This window comes from Salvelinus sp. IW2-2015, unplaced genomic scaffold (genome assembly GCF_002910315.2).
Source record: "Salvelinus sp. IW2-2015 unplaced genomic scaffold, ASM291031v2 Un_scaffold1267, whole genome shotgun sequence".
Lineage (NCBI taxonomy): Eukaryota > Metazoa > Chordata > Actinopteri > Salmoniformes > Salmonidae > Salvelinus > Salvelinus sp. IW2-2015.
Genome location: NW_019942809.1, coordinates 146,749 through 167,617, shown reverse-complemented (window position 1 = coordinate 167,617; position 20,869 = coordinate 146,749). Strand labels below are relative to the sequence as shown.

Below are 20,869 nucleotides of genomic sequence, written 5' to 3'. Positions count from 1 at the left end.
ATGAGAATCGACGACACAACGGAAATGTTGCTCGCCAATCTCGGCCTAATCACAATGGATGAGTTCCCAGGGTGTAGCAGCCAGGACCATGGGTTGATGAAGGGTGTGAGCAGCAGGCTTGTTGCAAACAGTCTTCACAAGGTGGCAGTGGCATAATCTGTTGAATGTCCTGATCCAGTCAGGGACACCCAAGTAACTGCGGGGCGCATTTGTTTCATTCGAGTGATCACTGGATGTCCTATGCGGTCGAATAGCAGTCTCTCTGGAATTTGTTGAGGTACCACCACCCTTTGATCCACAGAACACAATCCTTGATCATGGACAACTGGTCTTTATTGTCGATGAATGGACAAAGGTTATCGTCATTTACAGATTGGCCAACGCCTAATGTTGAGTACAGACTTTGGAAAGCACTGTTGGTTCTTTTCTTCATTTCCTCTGCTATGTCTGAAGCAGTCAATGGGCAGTTCGTCGATGAGAGAGGATCTGGAAGACTGCTCGATCATCTTCACTGGTCGGAGTCATATTGGTAGTCATTGATAGGCATCTGCATTTTGCGTGATCACTGGACCGTCTGTACTCGATCTCCGTAGTTGTAGGATTAGCAATGATCCAAACCCCACGTTGGCAATTCGAAGTGCAGCAAGGGTTGGTATGGCTGATTTTTGGTCAAGGTATGGGGCCGCGACAGAGGACTTGTGATCTGTCAGGAGTATGAACTTCCTTAGGAAAGTATTTTGTGAAACTTCTTCATCCGAAATTATGCTCAGGGCTTCCTTCTCCAATTTGAGGGCATAATTTGTCTCACTTGATGAGGGGGGGGGGGGGGGGGGGGGGTCAGAGTCCGTGATGAAATGCATTAGGGTGTTCTTCACCTGACGGTCAGATGAAATGTGAGATGACGGCTCCTACTCGTTATGGAGATGCATCACACGCGAGTCAGCTTCATCTCTGTGTCGTAGTGGGCAAGTCACTTGCTCTTTAGCAGACGCTGGGTTGCAAGTCTTGAATGCGTATGCGCATTGATGGGACCAAATTCAATTTGTATTGGCCTGCAAGTCATTGGTGAAGGGATGCAAATTATGGGGACAAGTTTGCCACAAACTATCCGTAATTAGTTCAGGAGGCACAAAATGACTCAGCTTCTGAGATATTTGTGGGTTGCTGGTGCGGTTTACGACTCCTTTCCCACCTTGTGTTGGTGGGTGCAGGCCTTGTGCATCAATATTGGTATCCGAGATACTCCACTGAGTCCTGGGAGGAACTCACACTTGCTGCGTTTTCATATCTTCAAACTCCGTATTTCTAAGTCTTGAATCACTGTTGTCCAGCACTACAAGGTGCTCTCCAATTGGTTGGTCTGACACGAGACGTCGTCATGAAGCACAAACATTGTCTATACCGTCTCAAGATCGGATCCATTGGTGTGTTGAATATCGCTGGGAGCTGTCGAGATTCCAATAGGCCAAGGGATGAATCTGATAGCCCTTTGTTGTATTGTGTCAGATAATGGTTCTGACTTCCGGATCCAGCTCTATTGCTTGATAAAGGAATGACAGGTCAGCTTTATGAAAACTTCCCACAGCTAGAGTGGCAAAACAGATTTCAGCGTTTTGGGTAGTGAATATTCCTCTGGTAGTATGCAGCGATTTATTTGAACCTTGTAGTCCCCGCACATTTCTGACGGTCTCTGTCTTTCTAGTGGAACTACAAACGCAATCGGAGCGGCCGGTGCTCCTTCGTATTGGTGATTGATGTTTTTTCGGTTAGCGGTCCAGATCATTCTCTACTGGTTCCTTAGAGCATAGGGGAACTGGATGTGGTTTGTGAAAGATAGGCTTTGGTTCCGTGTCTTGCACTCTGACTTTTGCTGTGAAATTCTTGTATTTCGCGTCGCATCTTTGAAAAGTTATTGTGCTTACCAGCATGTTAGTGAGTGTAGCCTGAGTCACTTGGTTTGTCATTTCTCAGACTTGAGATTTCTCCCCAGTTCAACTTGATCTTTTGTAGCAGTTTTTGGCCTCCCCCCCCCCCCCCCCCCCCCCCCCCGCCCCCCCCCCCCCCCACCCCCCACCCCCCCCCCCCCTAAGACAAAGGCTTGATTTCTCTCCTTTAACAATGCCAACAGTAGCGTCATCCTTCCCCTCATACCGGAATTGGTACGTGGAATCAGCACCTATCCACAGGAATAGTGTACACCAGTGTTATCAAGGAAAGGCAGATGGTACGCTGGCTGAAGGAGGGCACTCTGTTCAGTTTTTTCTTTGTACGAGTCTCTCATGGAACAAGTGGACAACAGACGCTCCGGTGTCCAGCTGCATTTTTTACTGGTTTCCGCCAACACCATACTGAGTAGATTCATTTTTGGTTGTTGAGAGCTGTGTTACACTGTGAAACAGTTCCAATTACTGTTTTCAGTTATTACCTTCTCTTCTTTGGTGCTGGCGTCTGAACTTTGTGCGCTTCTTGCGGTGCGTTTTGGTAGCTTTACAACTCTCTGTAAATGTCACAACCTTTCCACAATGTGGCACTTTACATTTTGGAGCGACATTCACTTACTGATGATGATTATTCTCCCCACATCTGTAGCAATTGGCTTAGACCTTTGTTGAGTGGTGGGCTGCTCTTGTTCTTGTGTAACCTTGAGACGGGAATCAGAAAGTGTTAACTTTTGGTGATGCCTTTTTCCTCCACGTTGTGTCATGACCTTTGAAACTCTTTCTGGCGTTTCTGCATGTCTGTGTGGTGGCATGTTTTCTGCTTTACAAATAGGAAGTTACAAGAACTAAACACCAGTCAGAGTCTTACATAGTAATCTGTTAATAATATAATTAAGCTTTGCAATAGCGTTTGGACTTTCAAACCAATTCATATTCTAATGACCGTTAGAAGTACCACAGAAAAGTACAAGATTTTGTATAGCAGATTACACCCCTCTCATTTACACTGACAACACAGATCTTAGGAACCAGTTCCAAAGATTAAGATTGTTGAAAAATATATATAAAATAGCAGACAGTTACTGCTGTGGTCAACAGTTCTATTGTAAAGACATGTCTGCCCCCCTACTCCAAAAGGAACGTCTCTCGCGTACGGCATAGAACAGAACCATTAGCTCATGTTACCCTAAATTTGTCTTTAGTTTTATCACCCCAAGACATGGTATAAATCTCCTTGTCTGGTTTATCTCAAACAGCCCATCTCAGTGGGAACACACACACAATGACTCTATTCTATCGAATGGTAAAACTTTTATAATGTAATACAAGCGGGTATTAACATAATCTTAACAAGCATTATAACATAATCTTTGCAATGTCACGACACCGAATTAGCTAGAGTATCCATGTGGGGCAAGTCGAGTCCAAGTGTGATATCACAGGCTTTTCTTATACCTTCTTGGGCCTGAGAACGGTCAGCGATCCACCCTCTTCAACAGCCCAGTGAAACTGCTGGGCGCCAAATGCAAAAATACAGTAAATTACTCAATAATAAAATTCAGAAAACAAAAATAGTTTCACATACGGATTTAAAGATTTAACTTCGGTTTGTGAATCCAAACCACGGTGTAGATTGGTGAAAAAATTGCTTTACGGGAAGCATACCGTACGATTATTTGAGGAACATAGCCCACTAGACAAATCATTACAAACACTAAGCCACAAGTAAACAATTACACATGTCAGAAATAAAGTATAAATTAATCCCTTACCTTTATGGATCTTCATAATGGTTGCACTCAGCAGACATAAATTTCTAACTCAATAAATGTCCTTTTGTCGAATTTAAAGTCCTTTATATTCCAAAAACTCTGTTTGTTAGCGTCGTTTTCTTCGTAATCACACGGCTCAAACCAGTCAAAACAGGAAGACAAAGAAATCAAATTGGTATCCGTAAAGTTCATTAGCAAACATGTCAAACGATTTTATATTCAATCTCAGTAGTTTTAGCCTAGATAAATCCGATATATTTCAACCGGACAATAATGGGCGCTTCAATTTAAAGGTTAAACAAAAAGGCACTCTCTCGGTCGCGCGCATGAATAAAGCTCGTGTGACCACTTTTGGGTCACTCATTCGATCTGCTCTTAACCTTCTTAAATTTCTTCAGAATAAAAAGCCTGAAACAATTTCTAAGACTGTTGACATTTAGTGGACAGCAAAAAGAAATGCAAATTTGAAGTCCTAAGTCAATGGTATATGTAATGCATTGAATAAAAAAAAAAAAAAATAACTCCTGAATGGATTTTTGTTCAAGGATTTTCGCACTGGCCAAAATCAATTTCTGTTTATAATCTCCAGCCAACTATTTTAACAGTTTTGGAACTTTTAGATAGTTTTCTAATCATATATCTACCAGTTATATGCATATCATATCTTCCTGGGCGAGAAGCAGGCAGTTCCAATTGGCGGTACATGATTTCATCCACAAATTCCCGAATTGCCTGCCCCCTACCTAGTGATGTTAAAAGGTCAGGTCTTCTCTGACAGAGGCCTTTCTGTGAATGATTCACCGTGAGAACACATACAAACTTGTCTCGGAGAGCGTCACAAGAAATCAGACAACTTGCATGTACTTGCCAGCCTTTTCCAAAGCAAGGATTAGTCAGCCACGGTTTCGATGACTTCGTGACGTTGGTAAAATCTGAACATTTCGTGGGCAATGAGAATTGGCTTAGGCTTGAAATGCCTTGAAAGATTTCAGTCAATTCTTGCCGTAGTCAACTCCACTGCTTTAATTGTGTTCAATGAGACCTTTCAAGAGACCTTTTTGACCAAAATACTGAGAATATGTCTGATTTCTTTTTCATCTTTGATTTCATTTTGCAGCTAGCAACGCTCAAGAAATGCATCTAAATAGCAATTCTAAATCCCATTGTTTGTAGCCTAAAACGTCATGGTCTCGACCACATGGTTGGCATTTTCACAGTTAATTGTTCAGTTTCCTTTATTCTTGTCATTACCTTAACCTCTCTTATGACGTCAGAGCCGGCACGCACAATCCACTACGAAACTTGCAGGAAAGCGGCAACATTCAAAGACTCACGACAGAATATCCACAAAACAGACATCACTCATTCCAATTTATATCTATTACACATGGTAATTTAATGGCTACAAAGGTATCTAACAATTCGCGTTAATAAGCAATACTTACGTTATTTGAGAATCTGCATATATTCTAATGCACAGGATCTTCATATCAGTACTCCAAGCAACGTCAATAGTACCATTCATTGTTACTATATACCACTGTGTTATTCACTACTTACTTCTATACTATCGAAACATAATCTAAGAAAGTTACCTACTGTATAACGGACCCAAAACACAATACATTTTACCTGCTTCAAAAACAGTTATTATATTGAACTTCTACATTAGACACTATTTCAAGGCATGTTCAATGACGTTTAATACATCTTACCACCGAGGAGTGAGCATTCTGGCGCCTAGCTTGCCCTCAGCGTACTTTGAAACACTACAACTAGAGCAAGCTAGCCTTCATACCTAACAAATGCAGACAACAAAAAAAACCATTATACAGACACTGGCGCCAAAATAACTAACATAAATATTTGAGGAGATAACTATAACCATATTTCTTTCCAAATATAATTCTTTCTCTTCAATTCAATGTCCATGTCAGCAAAGCCGGGATAAGTTTCACCTCGTCGCCACTGTACGCACATTTTGATATGTGGAGAAATGACCCAGGCAGGAGACGGGAGATCAGTTATTTAAGTCAAAAACCCTCCTGCTTCCACAGACCCCCGGCCCAATATGCCTATTAGGTGTAGTAACATAACACTGCCCGTAAAATAATACTGCTTCAGTAACAGCTAGTAACTACATATAAACAATGTTAGAATCACAGATACACAATGGTAACTAATATATTGTTCTTAAACTGACTTGCCTTGTAAATAAATGGTTTTAAAACAATTATTATAATAAAAATACAAAAAAACTTCACTTCCCTTTTCCCGTTCATTTAAGTCATACCTACAGCTAATTTTTGTAACGTCTTCAGGCCATTTATTTTTAAAGAAAAATCTTTAAAACTGCCATGCTAAAATAAATACAGAGTAACCCGGGACCACGAAAAACCAATTCTTTCCAAGAAGTTAAGCTCGACTGAACTCTTTTTAATTTCCTTATAGCACATTTACCTTCACTTGTCTCCTGACCACTTTCTTTAGTCACGTGAGTCTGTCTTGTCAAACTTGTCAATCCGTTTGGACATCACGACAACTTTGCCCTGATTCGGTAAACTTGTTTTTGCAGGAAAAAAAATGTTACATTATTAATCCTGCATATATTTCTTCCTTTTGTCAAATTCATGAATTGACGTACTTCTCAATCCACCTACCTCCCTTCCACTTCAATTTCTCTCGCATGGGTTGTTGTTGATGCGTCAGATGACTCACCTCTCGCATCCTCCCCAGAGGAATCCACCATTCTTACAACCTGTTTATTTTCCTTTATTTTTTATTATTATTTAACCTTCCATTTAACTATAGCACAAGTCGGTTCAGAACAATCAATTTTCTTTACACAATGAACGGCCTAACAGGCTCCAAACTCGGACGATTGCTGGGTGAAAGTCACCGTATTCTATCGGCAGATAAACAGCATTGTTTTCCCAAAATGACTGCCTCGCTCTGACAGTTCACATCCCAATACTTCAGTGTGTCAAATCGGAGGGCCTGTTTGGTCCGGACCTCTGTGCAATCTTCTATGGGGGTACCACAGGGTTCAATTCTCGGGCCACTCTTTTTCTGTAATATATCAATTTGAATGTCGTTCTTGCTGTGGTGATTCCTGATCTCACCTCTATGCAGACGAGACCATCTGTTGGCATCTGGCTTCTTTGACACTTGTTAACAAACCTCCAAACCGATATTATGCATACAACACTCCCTACCGTGGCCTCCCAACTGCTCTTAAATGCTAGTACAACTAATGCATGCTTTTCAAAACGGTGTCGCTGCCGCAACACCCCCCCCCCCACCCGCCCGACTAGCATCATACTCTGGACGTTCTGACTTAGAATTGGAACATGTGGACAACTACAACATTACTAGAGTGTCTTGCAATAGACTTGTCCAAACTCTCCTTCCAGAACTTCATCCTTAAACAATGCAATCCAAAACATTAAAAGCTGTAATCTCGCATTCCACTATTTTCACAATAAAGCCTCATCATTTATGCACCAAACATTAAAATGACATATCCTACCAATCCTCTGACTTGGCGATGTCATTTACAAAACTATGCCCCCAACACTCTACTCAGCAACTGGTGCCATTCACTCCAGTACCGTTCTTTGGTCACCAAGCCCCACACCACCCACCACTGTGACCTGTATGCTCTAGTCGGCTGGCCTCGCTACACTATTCAATCCGCCAGACACCACTTGCTCCAGGTCATCTATACGTCTATGCTAGGATAAAGCTCCAACTTATCTTCAGCTCACTGTCAGATAAACAACACCCCCCGCAAGCACCGCTCCAGCAGTATATCCACTGGTCATCCCCAAAGCCAACACTCTTCGCGCCTTTCCTTCCAGTTTCTATGCTGCAGAGTGACTGGGAACGAATTGCAGAAATCGCTGTAGCGGTAGAGACTTATATTTTCCCTCACTAACTTTAACATCAGCTATCTGAGCAGCTAATCGATCGCTGCAGCTGTACATAGTCATCTATAAATAACCACCCATCTACAAACGTCACCCATACTGTTTTTTATTTACTTTCTGCCTTTTGCACACAGTATCTCTCTTGCACATATCATCTGTATATTTATCACTCCAGTGTTAATCTGCCAAATTGTAATTACTTCTGCTACCTCATGCCTATATATATTCTCTTTTTTTTTACCATGTTATTGACTGTTTACTGTTATTCCATGGTAACTCTGTGTTGTTGTTGTTCACACTGCTATGCTTTTATCTTGGCCAGGTCGCAGTTGCAAATGAGAACTTGTTCTCAACTAGTACTACTGGTTAAATAAGATGAAATAAAAAAATAATAAAAAAATTGAGATAGGAAGTTTCATATTAGGTACAGTACAGAATGTCACTTTTGTATTTAAAAGTACTTCTACATTATATTTACGATTAGTCTTATAATTAATTTGTACAAAATTAATTATTCAAAAAAGTTAGTATTTGTCCCTATTCCATCCTTGCGTGATTACATCAGCTTTGAGGTCTTCTAACTTGTTGATTCATTTGCAGTTTTTCTTGGTTGTGTTTTTGGATGTTTTTCTAAGAGAAAACTGAATGTGTGAATAAGTGCCTGTCATTCTTGGAGTCACTTCCACTTGTATTGTCAGTAATAATAGAAGTGTTTCGAATAAACACTTACTACAGCATTATGTGGATGCTACCAGATTCATGAATAATCATTGAATGAACGTGAATGAATGATAATGAGAAAGTTACAGAGACACAAAGATCAAACCCCCTCTTGTTATTTAGGTATGGTTGAGAGTTAGCATTGTTTTTGTACGCCTCTGTTAAACTTTTTCAGATTTGATTATGATGCGTAATATAACTCATGGCATCATCAGGATTCATTTGTCATGTTTAGAAACATGTTATCTATCACTTTAGACAGAAGATTTTACTTCAAGTCATCATCCACAATATTTAATATTGGGTAAAAAATCTACACCCAAAACACAACAACAACAAACTGCAATTGCAACCAACGAGTATACAACCAATACTTAAAGCTTTTGACCTCTTTAACAAAACTTCTCTTTGGGATAGGGGGCCTGTTTTCACTTTGTAAAAAACGTTCCAATAAGTGCCTTCGTCTCATTCTTGCTCGTACATATCATATTAATTATTACTACTGGAGTAGAAAACACTCTCAAGTTTCATAAAACCGTTTGTAATTATATCTGTGAGTAAAACAGAACTCACATTTTTGCAGCAAACTTCACTGTCAGGAAGTGAAAAATCTGAAATTTTCCAGGGCATCCTATTAATTGCACTGAAATCATGGGTATACATGCACTTCATACGCCTTCACAGCAGATGTCAACAGCAGTGAGAGGTGAAGATGGGTGTATAGCTTGATTGAGGTAAAAGAGAGCTCTTGGAATGACTGACCCCATATTCCTTTGTTCAGCAAAGGCGGCCGGGGAAAAAGGGAACTCTGTGATTGCCTTCTGAAAAGCTTTCGGTTTAGATGGCTAATTCTCCGGCTTTATTTTATGTTGTAAATGTGATAATATTCATCGTAAAGTATGCTGTTTTTCTCAATATAGTTTTATCAGATTATTGAACAGTTTATCGGGGAGTTTTTGGCGTGTTCCGTTCTCCTGCGTTTTGGTGCGACTTACATTAAAACTAGTGTATCTTTCATTGCTGTCAACTGTATTTTTTTTTTGTAAGTTATATAATTATGATTATGGTAGATAGGTGGGTTCCAGAAATGCGCCGGCAGAGATCTCTGAAATGTTGCTCGTTATCACAATTGTATAACCACGATTTGTCGTGCTCTTAAATATGCACATTTCGAACAAAACATATATATTGTATAATGATGTTAAGGACTGTCATCTGATGAAGTTTATCAAGGTTAGTCAAAAATTATATATTCTTTGCTGGATTGTTACGATCGCTAACCTTTGCTGCTGGTAATTGCTTTTGTTTTCTGGTTATTGTGGTAAGCTAATAATAATGCTATATTTGTGTTTTCGCTGTAAAACACTTAAAAAATCTGAAATATTGGCTGATTACAAGATGTTTCTTTTCATTGTGTGTACGCTGTGTATTTTCAGAAATGTTTTTTTTATATGCGTATTTCGGTATTTGACGTTGGTCTCTGTAATTATTCTGGCTGCATCGACGCTATTTCAGATTGCAGCTGCAATGTAGAACTGTGATTTATACCTGAAATATGCACATTTTTCGAACAAAACATATGCTATACAATAAATATGTTATCAGACTGTCATCTGATGAAGTTTTTTCTTGGTTAGTGACTATTTATATCTTTATTTGGTCGAATTTGTGAACGCTACCTATGCAGTAAGAAAATGGTGGAGAGAAAAAAGTTGAGTCTTTTGCTATAGTGGTTAGCTAATAGAAATACATATTGTGTCTTCCCTGTAAAACATTTTAAAAATCAGAAATGATGGCTGGATTCACAAGATCTGTATCTTTCATCTGGTGTCTTGGACTTGTGATTTCATGATATTTAGATGCTAGTATTTACTTGTGGCGCTATGCTAGGCTATGCTAGTCAGCTTTTTTACTGATGGGGGTGCTCCCGGATCCGGGATGAGTACCAAGTAAAAGTTAATGCAGCAAACAAGCTGGTAAGCTTTATTATGTTTTCCTCTAAAAAGATTTCTGCATTTCTAGCTTAGGGCACTTATTTGTTGTTGTTGTCTCATTTAAGACTGTAAATCTAAAGGTCATTATTTGACTGATTTGTTGTGTTTTTGGGAGTTATTTTGTCATGAATGATTCCAGGTACATAGGTTCCACAAGCTAGAGGAAGAAGGATAACATTTTGTCGTCAACTGCACTGTGTCCTCACAGTGGTATGATGAATCAGACCTCAATGGCAGCAATCCAAAGGTTGTATGAGGCAATTGTGAAAGGTATTTGGACAGAAATATGTATGTTTGTCTACCTTAAGACACTATCCCTCAACCACCCCATCCGTCAGCCTGTAAAAAAACTATTATTGCACTTCCGCAAATTCGCCAAAGTCAGCCCCTCCCTCTCCTGTCCTGTCGGCCGAAACTCTCATCCATGCTTTCATCTTCTCCCGAATAGACTATTGCAACTCACTAATCCCCGGCACTACCACAGACTCCCTCGATAAGCTCCAAATGGTTCAAAACTCAGCAGCCCATCTTCTAACCCACTAAATCATCCTGGCAGCCTGTCTTCTAACCCACTCAATCATCCTGGCAACATATCACCCCCATCCACTGTGAACTCCACTGGCTCCCTGTCTCCCACCGCATTAATTACAAGATCCTCCTGACCTAAAAAGCTCTCCCCCACCTTGCTACCCCTTACCTCTCTGCCCTTCTCTCCTACCAGCCCTCATGCTCTCTCCTCTCAACCACAGTTGGCCTTGTCATCCCAAGGTCCAAGCTCCAGAGTTTCAATGACAGGGCCTTCTCCAGGGTTGCTCCTAGGCTCTGGAACTCCCCCTTCCAGCCATCCGTGACTCTGAGTCATCATCTTTCAGTCCCGCCTAAAAACCATAATCTTTCAGTCCCGCCTAAAAACCATCATCTTTCAGTCCCGCCTAAAAACCATCATCTTTCAGTCCCGCCTAAAAACCCACTCTTCACCATGGCCTACCCTTACCTCCCCCTCCACCATCCTCACACACACCTCTTCTGTTTCACACACTCGCACACACACTCACACGTACGCGCAACACCGGCTCGCTGTGGACAAGATCAGGACAAAGGACGCATGTTCGCGTCCAAATTATTTTGTTTAATGTTTTTCTTCCTTTTGTTTAGTCTGGTGTTGTTTAGTTAGATTGTTGATTGTTTGTTAGTTTCTACAATTGTAAAGCTATGTATGTTTCATGTATAATTATTATTATTATTCAAGTAGAGGAGTTAGTTCAGGCAAGCAACATTTCAACACGTTCTTTTCACATATCCTGTGTAGAAGTTTATTTATAAACTGGGTGGTTCCAGCCCTGAATGCTGATTGTCTGAAAGCCTTGGTATATCAGACCGTACACCACGTGTATGACAAAACGTTTATTTTTGCTGCTCTAATTATGTTGGAAACCAGTTTATAATAGCAATAAGGCACCTCTGGGGTTTGTGATATATGGCCAATATACCACGGCTAAGGGCTGTGTCCAGGCACTCCGCATTGCATCATGCAGAGAACAGCCCTTAGCCATGGTATATTGGCCATATACCACACCGCCTCGGGCCTTATTGCTTAAATATCCATGCTCACCTCTGCCAATTGGAAACTGTTGTCCACTTGTCTGTACCATTTCCTTAATATGTTCTATTTCGCAGTGGCAATCAACACCCATGCCCCCACACTCCAACCCTCCTCCTGTTGCTGCCCAAGAACTGTCTGATAGTTGACCCCCAGGAGACCAGCTACACCCCCATCCTCACCCAGGTTGAACCCCCGATATCCCCCACTGCCCAGGAAACCAGCTAACCCCCATCCTCAACCAGGTTGAACCCCGATATCCCCCACTGCCCAGGAGACAGCTATACCCCCATCCTAACCCAGGTTGAACCGCCGATATCCACCACTGCCCAGGAGACCAGCTACACCCCATCCTCACCACAGTTGAACCCCGCGATACCCCCACTGCCCAGAACAGCTACACCCGGATCCCCAACCAGGTTGAACCCCCAATAACCCCCACCGCCCAGGAGACCAGAATACACTCCAAACCAGCCAAAGAGAGGGAGAGAAAGTCCTGTCCACCCCTGTCACCTCAAAAAAACCTCCAACCCGCTGAGCATGACACAGTCCAACCCATCCAACCCGACCAAGAAAGAAAATATGACTAACTGCAAAAGTAAATTAGCATTAACTTATATTGTTTATTCATAAATGTTAATGATGTCAATAAGTTCAATTATGTTTTTAATAATTAATAAAACAATTCCAGTGATTGATGGTCCCCTACTTTTCAGGAGGCAGGCATACTGTATACTCTTAGAAAAAGTGTTCCAAAAGGGTTCTTCAGCTGTCCCAAAGGAGAAACCCTTTTTGGTTCTAGGTCAGATACTCTATTGGTTCTATGTAGAACCCTTTGTCTTAAGGGTTCTACATGGAACAAAGGGTTCTACCTGGAATCAAAAGGGCTTATAAGGGTTTGTACTTATTTCCACCATAATTTGCAAATAAATTCATTAAAAATCCTACAATGTGATTTTCTGGATTTTTCTTTCTAATTTGTCTGTCATAGTTGAAGTGTACCTATGATGAATATTACAGGCCCTCTCTCATCTTTTTAAGTGGAGAACTTGCACAATTGGTGGCTGACTAAATACTTTTTTGCCCCACTGTACATATGAGTGAGCAATGTAGGGTATGTAAACATTATATAAAGTGGCATTGTTTAAAGTGACTAGTGATACATTTATTAAATCAACATTTTATTATTAAAGTGGCTAGAGATTTGAGTCAGTATGTTGCAGCAGCCACTCAATGTTAGTGATGGCTGTTTAACAGTCTGATGGCCTTGAGATAGAAGCTGTTTTCACTCTCTCGGTCCCAGCTTTGATGCACCTGTACTGACCTTTCCTTCTGGATGATAGCGGGGTGAACAGGCAGTGCTCGGGTGGTTGTTGTCCTTGATATTTTTGGCCTTCCTGTGACATCGGGTGGTGTAGGTGTCCTGGAGAGCAGGTAGTTTGCCCGGTGATGCGTTGTGCAGACTCACTACCCTCTGGAGAGCCTTGCGGTTGTGGGCGGAGCAGTTGCCGTACCAGGCAGTGATACAGCCCGACAGGAGGCTCTCGATTGTGCATCTGTAAAAGTTTGAGTGTTTTTGGTGACAAGACAAATTTCTTCAGCCTCCTAAGGTTGAAAAGGCACTGTTGCGCCTTCTTCACCACGCTGTCTGTGTGGGTGGACCATTTCAGTTTGTCCGTGACGTGTACGCCGAGGAACTTAAAACTTTCCACCTTCTCCACTACTGTCCTGTCGATGTGGATAGGCTCCCTCTGCTGTTTAACACACAAGGGCTATGCAATAATTTCCCCAAAAGATCTCATGGGTCATAATTGGGTCAGCATAATAAAATACAATAATCACTTCAATCATTCTGTGTCCACACTTTTGATGATTCAGTGTGAGTGCCTRTAGATTCTAGGCAACATTATTTTTCAACTAACCTGTTTCATCTGCAGCAGATGRGAGAGTCAGTTCTTGTACTCAAGTACAAGAAAAGTAGCCCTCTCAAAAACTACTTGAGTGAGAGTAAAGAAGTAACTGGTCAAAGTACTCAGTACTAGTTAAGCATTTGTACATCTCATACATACTGTTAGGTTCTTATTTTTCAGAGTAAATAACTCACGGACAGTAGAGAAGCTTATCCAAGTTGAATTCTTCCCAAAGGTTCTGTACAGCTGTATTCAGACAGCAAAACATTTCTCTCCATCACAATTATATGCATCCTACTCTCTCCAATCCTTACAGTTTTATGGCTGTACAGGAAGCTAATAAAGAGGGTAACAGGATACCAAACCTTTATTGCTCCTTTAAGAGAATCTGTCCTCATCTCCTCACCTTCTGACCTTAACCCCTCCTTCATCTAATCCACAGATGTCCATCTGTCTCTCCTGTTTCACACGTTGCTCTCCTCTCATCCAACACATTCCACAGCTATCTGTCTTTCTACAGAGACCCAGTCTCTTTCACTACTTAATATACTATGCGTCTGATCTATCATGTCTTTAATATCTCAAYGTTCAAAATGTCCAATCCAACAATACATAAGGAATTGTTGACTTAAAAGCCCATGACTAATGTACTGAWGTAGCTCCATCAGGATGCAAATGATTACTTGAAGACAAGGATAACCTTTTTTTAAATTATTTATTAACTAAACTAATAAGCACAGGAGCACATTACARTTTAACAATGTTTAAATCGGCAATCACCAGGTAAAACAATAAATCGTTCTCCCCGCGAATGGTTCTGTAAAAAGCAGAGGGATGGGGCTGGAGAAATGTAACCATAGTTTAAACCATGTTTCGAGGCTATAGTCCAGTGGTGTCTATCTCATTCCATGGAGAGCCTAGTGTCTGCTGTGTTTTTTCCTTTCAATTAAGACCTAGACAACCAGGTGAGGGGAGTTCCTTACTAATTAGTGACCTTAATTCATCAATTATGGGAGGAGCAAAAACCCACAGACACTCGGCTCACCCGTGGAATGAGTTTGACACCTGCTATAAAGTGTTTGTTTACATTTACTTTGTTTACAAAGATCGGAGTAGAAAAAGCGTATATTTTGGGATCTGATGGGGTATGGTAGGTGAACTATATTCATGAGGCATTTAATAAATGATATTCTTCAAGAATCCAAAAAGTGGATGTAGCAGCTGCAGACTGGCCATTTAAAGGGGTGCATCGGACCTGGTCATGTAACCGGGCAAAAGCAGTAACAGACGAGCGCCTTCTCAAATATGTACCACATGGTCACATTGTCAACAGGGAAGAAACATAAAAAGTTTATTTTCCATAAAATGTTCAAACTATTTTTCCTTACGAAGGCAGATAAAGCACATATGCAAAACAAACTGAATCACTTTTTACCCAGTGCAATGCACCCCCCAAACGAACACCTTCAGTCTGTGATAGATTCCTCATCAGAGCTGTAGTGGATGCTGTCATGGATGTCCTCTTCCAGGAGGTCGTCTATGAAGTTATTTTCTAGGAGGGAGGGGTCTTGGCCATAGCTGTTATGCTGGTGAATGAGGACCAAAAGCGACTTAATAGAAACAGAGTCTTTATTCCGTCTTTACAAACAAAAGATACTCCTGGATATTTACTCTAGGTTAATCCAAAACAGGAACTGAAATCCCTTCGTCAGTAGAGAGGAACGACTGGAGACGCGACCACAGACTGCAGGTCGCTTCAGGAAGGCACAGGCCGTAGCTGACATAGACACTGCTCACACGCAGCATCTGAAGAAGGTAAAACACACGGGCGGAACAAGGACACAGAACAGCAAACATCAAACAAGAATCCGACAAGGACAGAAGCGGAAAACAAGGGAGAAATAGGGGACAGGTGTGAAAGAGTAAATGAGGTCGTTAGGAGAATGAGAAACAGCTGGGAGCAGGAACGGAACGATAGAGAGAGAGAGAGAGAGGGAGAGAGGAGGGGGAGAGAGAGGGATAGAAAAAGGGAAAGAACCTAATAAGACCAGCAGAGGGAAGCACAGGGACAAGACATGATATCAATGACAAAACATGACAGTACCCCCCCACTCACCGAGCGCCTCCTGGCGCACTCGAGGAGGACCCTGGCGGCAACGAAGGAAATCATCATCAACGCACGGTCCAGCAACGTCCCGAGATGGAACCCATCCTCTCCTCAGGACCGTAACCCTCCCAATCCACTAAGTACTGGTGGCCACGTCCCCGAGAACGCATGTCCAAGATCTTCCGTACCTTGAAATAGGTGCGCCTCGACAAGGACGGGGGGGGGGAGGGAAAGACGAATAGCGATGTGAGACCATGTCGAGAAGGAAGGGAAGCGGTCTGAGACGACCGGCAGGAGGAGAGTTACCTGACTTAGTCTGCGCGCAGTCCGAACAAGCAGCCACGAAACGGCGCGTGTCACGCTCCTGAGTAGGCCACCAAAACCGCTGGCGAATAGAAGCAAGCGTACCCCGAACGCCGGGGTGGCCAGCTAACTTGGCAGAGTGAGCCCACTGAAGAACAGCCAGACGAGTAGAGACAGGGACGAACAGAAGGTTACTAGGCAGCGCGCGGCGACGCAGTGTGAGTGAGTGCTTGCTTTACCTGTCTCTCAATTCCCCCAGACAGTCAACCCGACAACACGCCCTTCCGGGAGAATCCTCGGGGTCGGTAGAAGCCACAGAAGAACTAAAGAGACGGGATAACGCATCAGGCTGGTGTTCTTATCCCCGGGCGATAAGAAATCACGAACTCGAAACGAGCGAAAAACAACGCCCAACGAGCTTGACGTGCATTAAGTCGTTTGGCAGAACGGATGTACTCAAGGTTCTTATGGTCAGTCCAAACGACAAAAGGGACGGTCGCCCCCTCCAACACTGTCGCATCGCCTTGGCTAAGCGGATGGCGAAGCAGTTCGCGATTACCACATCATAGTTGCGTTCCGATGGCGACAGGCGATGAGAAAAAATAAGCGCAAGGATGGACCTTATCGTCAGAATGGAAGCGCTGGGACAGAATGCGCTCCACGCCCACCTCTGAAGCGTCAACTCGACAATGAATTGTTTAGTGACGTCAGGAGTAACAAGGATAGGAGCGGATGTAAAACGCTTCTTGAGAGATCAAAAAGCTCCCTGGGCGGAACCGGACCACTTAAAGCACGTCTTGACAGAAGTCAGAGCTGTGAGAGGAGCAGCCACTTGACCGAAATTACGAATGAAACGCCGATAGAAATTAGCGAAACCGAGAAGCGCTGCAACTCGACACGTGACTTAGGGACGGGCCCAATCGCTGACAGCCTGGACCTTAGCGGGATCCATCTGAATACCTTCAGCGGAAATAACAGAACCGAGAAAAGTGACAGAGGAGACATGAAGGCGCACTTCTCAGCCTTCCACGTAGAGACAATTCTCTAAAAGCGCTGGAGTACACGTCGAACGTGCTGAACATGAAATTCGAGTGACGGTGAAAAAATCAGGATATCGTCAAGGTAAACGAAAACAAAGATGTCAGCATGTCTCTCAGTACATCATTAACTAATGCCTGAAAGACAGCTGGAGCATTAGCGAGACCGAACGGCAGAACCGGTATTCGAAATGCCCTAACGGAGTGTTAAACGCCGTTTTCCACTCGTCCCCTCTCTGATGCGCACGAGATGGTAAGCGTTACGAAGGTCAACTTAGTAAAGAACCTGGCTCCCTGCAGAATCTCGAAGGCTGACGACATAAGGGGAAGCGGATAACGATTCTTAACCGTTATGTCATTCAGCCCTCGAAAATCCACGCAGGGGCGCAGAGTTACCGTCCTTCTTCTTAACAAAAAAAACCCCGCTCCGCCGGGAGAGGAAGAAGGCACACGGTACCGGCGTCGAGAGAAACAGACAGATAATCCTCGAGAGCCTTACGTTCGGGAGCCGACAGAGAGTATAGTCTACCCGAGGGGGAGTGGTCCCCGAAGGAGATCAATACACAATCATACGATCGGTGAGGAGGAAAGAATTGGCTCTGGACCGACTGAAGACCGTGCGCAGATCATGATATTCCTCCGGCACTCCTGTCAAATCACCAGGTTCCTCCTGAGAAGAGGGACAGAAGAGACAGGAGGGATACAGACATTAAACACCTCCACATGACAAGAAACGTTCCAGGATAGGATAAAATTACTAAGCAATTAATAGAAGGATTATGACATACTAGCCAGGGATGACCCAAAACAACAGGTGTAAAAGGTGAACGAAAAATCAAAAAGGAAATGGTCTCACTGTGGTTACCAGATACTGTGAGGGTTAAAGGTAGTGTCTCACATCTGATACTGGGGAGATGACTACCATCTAAGGCGAACATGGGCGTGGGCTTCCCTAACTGTCTGAGAGGAATGTCATGTTTCCGAGCCCATGCTTCGTCCATAAAACAACCCTCAGCCCCGAGTCTATCAAGGCACTGCAGGAAGCAGCCGAACCGGTCCAGCGTAAGATGGACCGACAAGGTAGTACAGGATCTTGATGGAGGACTTGAGTAGTAGCGCTCACCAGTAGCCCTCCGCTTACTGATGAGCTCTGGCTTTTACTGGACATGACATGACAAAATGTCCAGCAGAACCGCAATAGAGCAAAGGCGGTTGGTGATTCTCCGTTCCCTCTCCTTAGTCGAGATGCGAATACCTCCCAGCTGCATGGCTCAGTCTCTGAGCCGGTGGGAGGAGATGGTTGAGATGCGGAGAGGGGAAACACCGTTAACGCGAGCTCTCTTCCACGAGCTCGGTGACGAAGATCTACCCGTCGTTCTATGCGGATGGCGAGTGCAATCAAAGAGTCCACGCTGGAAGAACCTCCCGGGAGAGAAATCTCATCCTTAACCTCAGCGTGGAGTCCCCCAGAAAACGAGCGAGCAACGCCGGCTCGTTCCAGTCACTGGAGGCAGCAAAGATGCGAAACTCTATAGAGTAATCCGTTATGGATCGATCACCTTGACATAGGGAAGCCAGGGCCTGGAAGCCTCCTTCCAAAAACTGAACGATCAAAAACCCGTATCATCTCCTCTTTAAAGTTCTGATAATCGTTAGAACACTCAGCCCTTGCCTCCCAGATAGCTGTGCCACCTCCCGAGCCCGACCAGTAAGGAGTGATATGACGTAAGCGATCCGAGCTCTCTCTCTTTGAGTACGTGTTGGGCTGGAGAGAGAACACAATATCACACTGGGTGAGAAAGGAGCGACACTCAGTGGCTGCCCAGAGTAACATGGGGGGTTATTAACCCTAGGTTCCGGAGACTCGGAAGACCAGGAAGTAGCTGGTGGCACGAGACGAAGACTCTGAAACTGTCCAGAGAGATCGGAGACCTGAGCGGCCAGGGTCTCAACGGCATGACGAGCAGCAAACAATTCTGCTCGTGTCTGCCGAGCATTGCTCCCTGGAACTCGACGGCAGTGTTGAGAGAATCCATAGTCGCTGGGTCCATCTTGGTCGGATTCTTCTGTTATGCTGGTAATGAGGACCCAAAAGCGACTTAATAGAAACAGAGTCTTTATTCCAGTCTTTAACAAACAAGATACTCCTGGATATTATCCTAGGTTAATCCAAAACAGGAACTGAAAATCTCTCGTCAGTAGAGAGGAACGACTGGAGACGCGACCACAGACTGCAGGTCGCTTCAGGAAGGCACAGGCCGTAGCTGACATAGACACCTGCTCACACGCAGCATCTGAAGAAGGTAAAACACGACAGGGCGGAACAAGGACACAGAACAGCAAACATCAAACAAGAATCCGACAAGGACAGAAGCGGAAAACAGAGGGAGAAATAGGGACTCTAATCAGAGGGCAAAATAGGGGACAGGTGTGAAAGAGTAAATGAGGTCGTTAGGAGAATGAGAAACAGCTGGGAGCAGGAACGGAGACGATAGAGAGAGAGAGCGAGAGAGGGAGAGAGGGAGGGGGAGAGAGGGATAAGAAAAGGGAAAGAAACCTAATAAGACCAGCAGAGGAAAGCACAGGGACAGACATGATAATCAATGACAAAACATGACAATAGCTTTGCTGTATGTCAGTTTGACAGAGTCCTGGTGTCTTCTGAGGCTGCTGACTCTCCTCTGAAGCATGAAAAAGACCTCTGCTCCCAGCTTCCGACTGATTCAATTGCCAGCCTAAACACCAACAATCGTAATGTGTAGGGTAAATACAATGAAGTATTCCTTAAATACAATAGCAATTACAGGGTGCCAACATCAATTGTACATATTAAGGAAAGTTCCCCTACTTTGCCTGCTTAGGTTAAGTGCCACGTGTGAAGCAATGTCTTGCACATTCTTCGATTCCCTCTTTAGGCTTTCCCAGTGCTGCTTGACTTCCTTTAGGACAATTAATCTTCCCTCCTTCAGCCGTCTCCAGGAGCATCACCCGGTCAAAGAATATTTTCTTTGTGAGTATGTCAGCTGTAAATTCAAAAGAATGCAATCTGGATTTGTAACTTTAAGCAGTGCTGTCTGTGTTTGTGCAACTGAACAAACACAGATAGCAAAACAGAAACATAGTTATTGTGACACACAAACATACACTGTCACGTTCCTGACCTGTTTTTCTGTTGTTTTGTATGTGTGTGATGGTCAGGGCGTGAGTTTTGGGTGGCAGTCTATGTTTTCTGTTTCTATGTTGGTTTTGGGGTTGCCTGGTATGGCTCTTAATTAGAGGCAGGTGTTTTGCGTTTTCCTCTAATTGAGAGTCATATTAAGGTAGGTTGTTCTCACTGTTTGTTTGTGGGTGATTGTCTCCTGTGTCTGTATGTATGTTCGTGCACACGGGACTGTAGCGTTTGTTTGTAGTCGTGTACCTGTTCGTGCGTTCTTTCACGTTATATGTAAGTCCATGTTCAGGTCTGTCTACGTCGTGTTTGTTTATTTTGTAGTTTATCAAGTGTATTTCGTTTCGTCTTCGTCTTGTTTAATAAATATCAGTTATGTCATCGTACC

General features: G+C 43.3%; 1 protein-coding gene and 1 long non-coding RNA gene across 2 annotated transcripts in view; one reads left to right on the top strand and one right to left on the bottom strand.

Moving 5' to 3' along the window:
- Positions 1 to 20,869, bottom strand: part of LOC112070243 (KN motif and ankyrin repeat domain-containing protein 2) — a 147,961-nt gene that overhangs the window by 63,759 nt on the left and 63,333 nt on the right. The window lies entirely within an intron of this gene.
- On the top strand, positions 10,531 to 12,298 carry LOC139024264 (uncharacterized). Its single transcript, XR_011475541.1, has 3 exons — positions 10,531 to 10,625; positions 12,033 to 12,200; positions 12,259 to 12,298. It is a non-coding gene; the product is annotated as an uncharacterized lncRNA (long non-coding RNA).